The sequence below is a fragment of the Bidens hawaiensis genome, unplaced genomic scaffold (genome assembly GCF_021521415.1).
Source record: "Bidens hawaiensis isolate Kalapana, Puna unplaced genomic scaffold, B.hawaiensis_p1.1 tig00012833_1, whole genome shotgun sequence".
Taxonomy (NCBI): domain Eukaryota; kingdom Viridiplantae; phylum Streptophyta; class Magnoliopsida; order Asterales; family Asteraceae; genus Bidens; species Bidens hawaiensis.
The window spans coordinates 384,841-393,392 of NW_027492069.1; positions in this window are offsets into that span (position 1 = coordinate 384,841).

An 8,552-nucleotide genomic window follows, 5' to 3' on the forward strand; every position below is an offset into this window, starting at 1 on the left:
TATATGTTTATTGGGTTTCGTATTGGGCTATGAATGTAAAACGAGAACCATAAGGCTTTGGGCTGTAGTTGGGCTTGTGTATTGAGTACCCTATATATAGAATGCATTTTATTGGGTTCTAGGTTGGGAGTTCAGTTGTTGGTGAGCAATGGTTGAACACTTTCATAGCCACCGTCTAGAGAGCATAAGATTCTGTGTGAATCGTTTTATGTATTAGACGATTAATTGATAATAGAATCGTATGCATTGAAACCATGTTACATCGTGTTCATCTTGTTCTTCATTTATATTGTTCTTGAATCACCACGGTGTTAGGATTCCGCACTAATATCGTGTTTGTGTGATATCATCTTGTAGTGATCCAGGTAGAGTATTGGATGCAGATGCTGATGTTGTTGATCATGTTCAAGCAAAGAGTCTGCAGGTTTTAAAAGCATCAGTCTAATGGGGAGATTGTTGGGCCTTAATTTGGTTAGACTGACGCATATCAATAGGCCATGATTTGGTTAGAATGACGCATATCAAAAGTCCATGACATGATCCAGACTAAAGTGACATAAACAAAGACGAGTTGAATAATTGCATTGGTGTAATACAGAAATCCCTATGGATTTCGGTTAGGCTAGTCTGAAGTGAAATAAACAAGAACCAAGCTACAAACTAAGGGGGGATTGTTGGGTCCATATTTGGTGGTTTGTACTTAGTTATATGTTTATTGGGTTTCGTATTGGGCTGGGCTTTGGGCTGTAGTTGTGCTTGTGTATTGAGTACCCTGTATATAGAATTCATTGTATTGGGTTCTAGGTTGGGAGTTCAGTTGTTGGTGAGTAGTGGTTGAACACTTTCATAGCCACCGTCTAGAGAGCATAAGATTCTGTGTGAATCGTTTTATGTATTAGACGATTTATTGACAATAGAATCGTATGTATTGAAACCATACTACATCATGTTCATCTTGTTCTTCATTTATATTATTCTTGAATCACCACTGTGTTAGGATTCTGCACTAACATCATGTTTGGTTGATATCATCTTGTAGTGATCCAGGTAGAGTATTGGATGCGGATGCTGATGTTGTTGATCATGTTCAAGTAAAGAGTCTGAAGGTTTTGAAAGCATCAGTCTAAGGGGGAGATTGTTGGGCCATAATTTGGTAAGACGGACGCATATCAAAAGGCCATAATTTGGTTAGGCTGGCGCATATCAAAAGGCCATGACATAATCAAGACTAAAGTGACATAAAGAAAGAAGAGTTGAAGAATTGCATCGATGTAATACCAAAATCCCTATGGATTTCGGTTAGGCTAGTCTGAAGTAAAATAAACAAGAACGAAGCTACAAACTAAGGGGGTGATTGTTGGGCCCATATTTGGTGGTTTGTACATATTTATATGTTTATTGGGTTTCGTATTGGGCTATGAATGTAAAAACAGAACCATAAGGCTTTGGGCTGTAGTTGGGCTTGTGTATTGACTACCCTTTATATAGAATGCATTGTATTGGGTTCTAGGTTGGGAGTTCAGTTGTTGGTGAGCAATGGTTGAACACTTTCATAGCCACCGTCTAGAGAGCATAAGATTCTGTGTGAATCGGTATATGTATTAGACGATTTATTGATAATAGAATCGTATGCATTGAAACCATGTTACATCGTGTTCATCTTGTTCTTCATTTATATTGTTCTTGATGCACCACGGTGTTTGGATTCCGCACTAATATCGTGTTTGTGTGATATCATCTTGTAGTGATCCAGGTAGAGTATTGGATGCAGATGCTGATGTTGTTGATCATGTTCAAGTAAAGAGTCTGCAGGTTTTGAAAGCATCAGTCTAAGGGGGAGATTGTTGGGCCTTAATTTGGCTAGACTGACGCATATCAAAAGGCCATGATTTGGTTAGAATGACGCATATCAAAAGGCCATGACATGATCAAGACTAAAGTGACATAAACAAAGACGAGTTGAATAATTGCATTGGTGTAATACCGAAATCCCTATGGATTTCGGTTAGGCTAGTCTGAAGTAAAATAAACAAAAACCAAGCTACAAACTAAGTGGGGATTGTTGGGTCCATATTTGGTGGTTTGTACTTAGTTATATGTTTATTGGGTTTCGTATTGGGCTGGGCTTTGGGCTGTAGTTGGGCTTGTGTATTGAGTACCCTGTATATAGAATTCATTGTATTGGGTTCTAGGTTGGTAGTTCAGTTGTTGGTGAGTAGTGGTTGAACACTTTCATAGCCACCTTCTAGAGAGCATAAGATTCTGTGTGAATCGTTTTATGTATTAGACGATTTATTGACAATAGAATCGTATGTATTGAAACCATACTACATCGTGTTCATCTTGTTCTTCATTTATATTATTCTTGAATCACCACTGTGTTAGGATTCCGCATTAACATCATGTTTGGTTGATATCATCTTGTAGTGATCCAGGTAGAGTATTGGATGCGGATGCTGATGTTGTTGATCATGTTCAAGTAAAGAGTCTGAAGGTTTTGAAAGCATCAGTTTAAGGGGGAGATTGTTGGGCCATAATTTGGTTAGACGGACACATATCAAAAGGCCATAATTTGGTTAGGCTGACGCATATCAAAAGGCCATGACATAATCAAGACTAAAGTGACATAAAGAAAGAAGAGTTGAAGAATTGCATCGATGTAATACCGAAATCCCTATGGATTTCGGATAGGCTAGTCTGAAGTATAATAAACAAGAACGAAGCTACAAACTAAGGGGGAGATTGTTGGGCCCATATTTGGTGGTTTGTACATATTTATATGTTTATTGGGTTTCGTATTGGGCTATGAATGTAAAACGAGAAACATAAGGCTTTGGGCTGTAGTTGGGCTTGTGTATTGAGTACCCTATATATAGAATGCATTGTATTGGGTTCTAGGTTGGGAGTTCAGTTGTTGGTGAGCAATGGTTGAACACTTTCATAGCCACCGTCTAGAGAGCATAAGATTCTGTGTGAATCGTTTTATGTATTAGACGATTTATTGATAATAGAATAGTATGCATTGAAACCATGTTACATCGTGTTCATCTTGTTCTTCATTTATATTGTTCTTGAATCACCACGGTGTTAGTATTCCGCACTAACATCGTGTTTGGTTGATATCATCTTGTAGTGATCCAGGTAGAGTATTGGATGCAGATGCTGATGTTGTTGATCATGTTCAAGTAAAGAGTCTGCAGGTTTCGAAAGCATCAGTCCAAGGGGGAGATTGTTAGGCCTTAATTTGGTTAGACTGACGCATATCAAAAGGCCATGATTTGGTTAGAATGACGCATATCAAAAGTCCATGACATGATCAAGACTAAAGTGACATAAACAAAGACGAGTTGAATAATTGCATTGGTGTAGTACCGAAATCCCTATGGATTTCGGTTAGGCTAGTCTGAAGTGAAATAAACAAGAACGAAGCTACAAACTAAGGGGTGATTTTTGGGTCCATATTTGGTGGTTTGTTGGGTTTCGTATTGGGCTGGGATTTGGGCTATAGTTGGGCTTGTGTATTGAGTACCCTATATATAGAATGCATTGTATAGGGTTCTAGGTTGAGAGTTCAGTTGTTGGTCAGCAGTGGTTGAACACTATCATAGCCACTGTCTAGAGAGCATAAGATTTTGTGTGAATCTGTTTATGTATTAGATGATTTATTGATAATTAAATTGTATGCATTGAAACCATATTACATCGTGTTCATCAAGTTTTTCATTTATATTGTTCTTGAATCACCACGGTGTTAGGATTCCGCACTAACATCGTGTTTGGTTGATATCATCTTGTAGTGATCCACGTAGAGTATTGGATTCAGATGCTGATGTTGTTCATCATGTTCAAGTAAAGAATCTAAAGGTTTTGAAAGCATCAGTCTAAGGGGGTGATTGTTGGGACATAATTTGGTTTGACAGACGCATATCAAAAGGCCATAAGTTGGTTAGACTGACGCATATTAATAGGCTTTGACGTGATCAAGACTAAAGTGACATAAACAAAGTAGATTTGATTAATTTCGGTTAGGCTAGTCTGAATTGAAATAAACGAGAACCAAGCTACAAACCAAGGGGGTGATTCTTGGGTCCATATTTGGTGGTTTGTACTTGGTTATATGTTTATTGGGTTTCGTATTGGGCTATGAATGTAAACTGAGATCCTTATAGATCTTGGTGGGCTTTGGGCTATAGTTGGGCTTCTGTATTGAGTACCCTATATATAGAATGCATTGTATAGGTTTCTAGGTTGGGAGTTCAGTTGTTGGTGAGCAGTGGTTGAACATTTTCATAGCCACTGTCTAGAAAACATAAGATTCTGTGTCAATCGTTTTATGTATTAGACGATTTATTGATAATTGAATCGTATGCATTGAAACCATATTACATCGTGTTCATCATGTTCTTCATTTATATTGTTCTTGAATCACCACGGTGTTAGGATTCTGCACTAACATCGTGTTTGGTAGATATCATCTTGTAGTGATCCAGGTAGGGTATTGATCATGTTCAAGTAAAGAGTCTGAAGGTTTTGAAAGCATCAGTCTGAAGGTTTTGGAAGCATCAGTCTAAGGTTGAGATTGTGGGGCCTTAATTTGGTTAGACTGACGCATATCAAAAGGCCATAATTTTGTTAGACTGACGCATATCAAAAGTTCATGACATGATCAAGACTAAAGTGACATAAACAAAGACGAGTTGAAGAATTGCATTGGTGTAATACCGAAATCCCTATGGATTTCGGTTAGGCTAGTCTGAAGTGAAATAAACAAGAACGAAGCTACAAACCAAGGTGGAGATTGTTTGGTCCATATTTGTTGGTTTGTACTTAGTTATATGTTTATTGGGTTTCGTATTGGGCTATGAATGTACACCGAGATCCTTAGGGATCTCGGTGAGTTTTGGGCTATAGTGGGGCTTTTTTATTGAGTACCCTATATATAGAATGCATTGTATAGGGTTCTAGGTTGAGAGTTCAGTTGTTGGTGAACAGTGGTTGAACACTTCCATAGCCACCGTCTAGAGAGCATAAGATTCTGTGTGAATCGGTTTATGTATTAGAAGGTTTATTGATAATTGAATCGTATGCGTTGAAACCATATTACATCGTGTTTATATTTTTCTTCATTTATATTGTTCTTGAATCACCACGGTGTTAGGATTCCGCACTAACATCGTGTTTGGTTGATATCATCTTGTAGTGATCTAGATTCGGGACTTACAGAAATCGATTCTTGATAGATTTCTGGAATTGTAATGATTCAATGTTCAACTTATTGATGATAATGATTCTGCCTCTATGACAAATGGATATGTGCCCTATAGTGATGGAAGTAGTTCACAAGGAAATGATACTCAAGCTTTATTCTCCATGTTTTACAGAGTCATATAATGCATTTGTTTCTAAGAACTTGAGTCACACAAGTGTCATCTAAGATGACTTGGAACAAATAGATGCTGATGACCTTGAAGACATGGAAATCAAGTGGCAGTGTAACACCCCGTAACCGCAGCGGAAACGTAAACGGGATGCAACAAACACCTCTGATATCAACCACATTGTTTATAATGAAAACTGAATACATTAATATACTTTAAATTACATTATCTCGTATTTCATTACCGTCTTGGTGATACACACATCATAAATTCGATACATAATTCTATTTATTATAATGTATCCTAACATCCCGCACGCAAATCTTACACACATCAAGCACTTAGCACGTAAGCAATCACTTCATCTTAATTGTACATGAAAAGCATGTGAGAAAAACGGGTCAACTACGAATAGTTGGTGAGTTTCACAATTCGAGTAAACCATGATAAATCATTTTCAAAATATAATATCATCGATGTAATTATGCGGAACCCACAAGTGAAACCTCTGTTAAACCATTACTGTACCTGTTCCGGGGGCAATGTTAACCCAGAAACACTTCTAGGGACATCTGGGGACACTGTTAACCCAGTACTGTACCCATTCCGAGGGCAATGTTAACCCAGAAACACTTCTAGGGACATCTGGGGACACTGTTAACCCAGTACTGTACCCATTCCGTACAATTCCCGTAAAACCAAATATTTATAAATACACGCATATCTTTGCGTTCAGTATGTACTTAAACATTTCAATAGTAACATGCTTCCGCCCCGGGTAAATATTTAAAAACAATTCAGAAAAAGGGGCTCGTGAAATTCACCTTAGCACATGCAAGCAGGTAACAACAATCATTATCAGTTAACACATCCAATCTGTAATATGATCCCTACGATCGTTACTATACACTCACTATTAATATAACTTTAACCGTGTTAACCAGTACATCTGGGGACACTGTTAACCCAGTACTGTACCCGTTCCGGGGGCAATGTTAACCCAGAAACACTTCTCCGGACTCAGATTGTGATATCGTTTATAGTTCTATAGTCAAAATTACTATTAGTTTGTTTTTCCCCGTTTTGCGTGCCTAGCACGGTTATCCGTTTTTTACGTTTCAAAAATGAGTTTTGTCACACACGACCCGAAAAGAGTGGTTGACTGATAATTTAATTAAAGTTGTGAAATTAGAGCTCGGTTTAGACGCCCCGATTGGCCGCGGGACCCGTTTCCGTCTTTAGTGCGCCGGAAATTGTTAAATCCGAATAAATTACCTAAATCGTCCGAATTATTTTCGGATGATTTATTTTTACTTGTTTAACTCGATTATATGAAAATAGTTCATTTTTTTTAGGGTTTCTATACACCAGTCAGCTCGCTTAAGCGAGCTTTACCGGTTTACTCGTTTTAAGCTTTAAAAGTTTGTTTTTGTACAAATAATTATCCGTTTAATCTCGGATCTTGAAATTTTGCACAAATCACTTTTTGACAGTGGGGAAATTTATAAAAATATTTCCAGAATTAATTTCTATATTTATAATTTATTTATCTATTTTTAAACACCATTTAAACACTAAATATTTCGTAAATACTAAACGATCTTAGAAAAATACCAAATTTTTCCTGGATGTCCCCTACCATCCACATAGTTCCCTGTAATTTTTCCAGAACCAGAATCTTCTGTTACATGCCATTTTCACTATAACCGAGCTAGAAAACCCTAGAACTCGTTTAACCGGAAAGCCTACTTAGACTTCTCCAACTGACCTAAAATTTTGTATGTGACTTTTACATGTTAATAAGCTTATCTGCAATTTTCCAGAATTTTTCATGATATTTAACTATTTTTCACCATTTTTGGCCAAAACCGAGCATTAAATTCACCAAATATTCATCCTTTATCCAAAAATTACCAAAAATTCACAGAACTCATATTTTCATGTGTAGATCATCTCTGTAAAATTTCATGACCTAACTCTAAACCTACCACAATCTGTCCAAAAACTCCAAAACCGAACATAAACCGAATATACCTTTCGATCTCCGCCACTACAAGCTACAAACTCGTTTTTCCGCCTTATCTACCACTAAATACAGAACCTACAACCAACATACCACAATACCAAGCAAGTTACACTCACGATCAAGCCTCTTACACTATAGTTTCGGTTATGATTCAAAAACAAAGATTTAACCGTAAAAATTCGTTTTTGATTCGTTTAACTCCTTTCTTGGACCAAGATCCCTTGTATAACCCGTATACATCACTTGATCATGCAAGAATCGGTTTTCATCTTTGAAACCTCAATTTCTTGCAAATAAACTCAAGAAACGAAAATGGAAACGTGATTAACTTGATTCTTTACCTTGTTTTCTTGCTACAAAATCTCGGTTTTGGATCATGATCTTGAGAGGAAGAGATGGATGATGCAAATGGTTGTTGTAAAAAAGAAATGAATGGGGTATAATCCCCTTGGTATTTCCGATCGGTCAAAGTGGGGGGTGGGGTGGGACCCACTTCTCCATTTTTAGCCACACAATTGGATTCTCGAAATCCGGATAATGTTTTGGATAATCTGGTTCAGTTCGTTTTTCGGTTAGATGTTTAATTCGGCTTAAAACGAGGCTAAAACGGTCGTTTTCGGCTTAAAAAATTGAAATTTATATAAAACCGATTTAAAAACTTTAAAAACATAAACCATGGCATTTATTATCTTAGAACATCATATTATTAATAATCGCGCATCTTTTTCGTCTTGATCGATCGTCTCTTGCTCGGTTTGGTATTAAAGGTTTCGTTTAATGTACCGACGTACCATTAAATCGAAAATTCTTTTTCTGAGCTTTAATTCACTTATCCCGAAGCTTTAATACTTCGTAAACATCACTAAATATCATATATATCGTCTATAATTGAACCCTCGATTTGTTCGGGTTTCAATAACTATCGATCGATTGATCGCATATTCAATACGATGAATTATATATTCACGTACAATCAATACAGTGAACCATGTATTCTCGTATAATTACTATGGTAATTCATGTATCCGACATTAAATATGACGTAACTATTGTCTACCGGTTAGGGTATACCGGGTTTCGTCGGAATCGTTACATTCTCCCCCCGTTAAGAAATTTCGTCCTCGAAATTTTACACGCCCACTATCCCC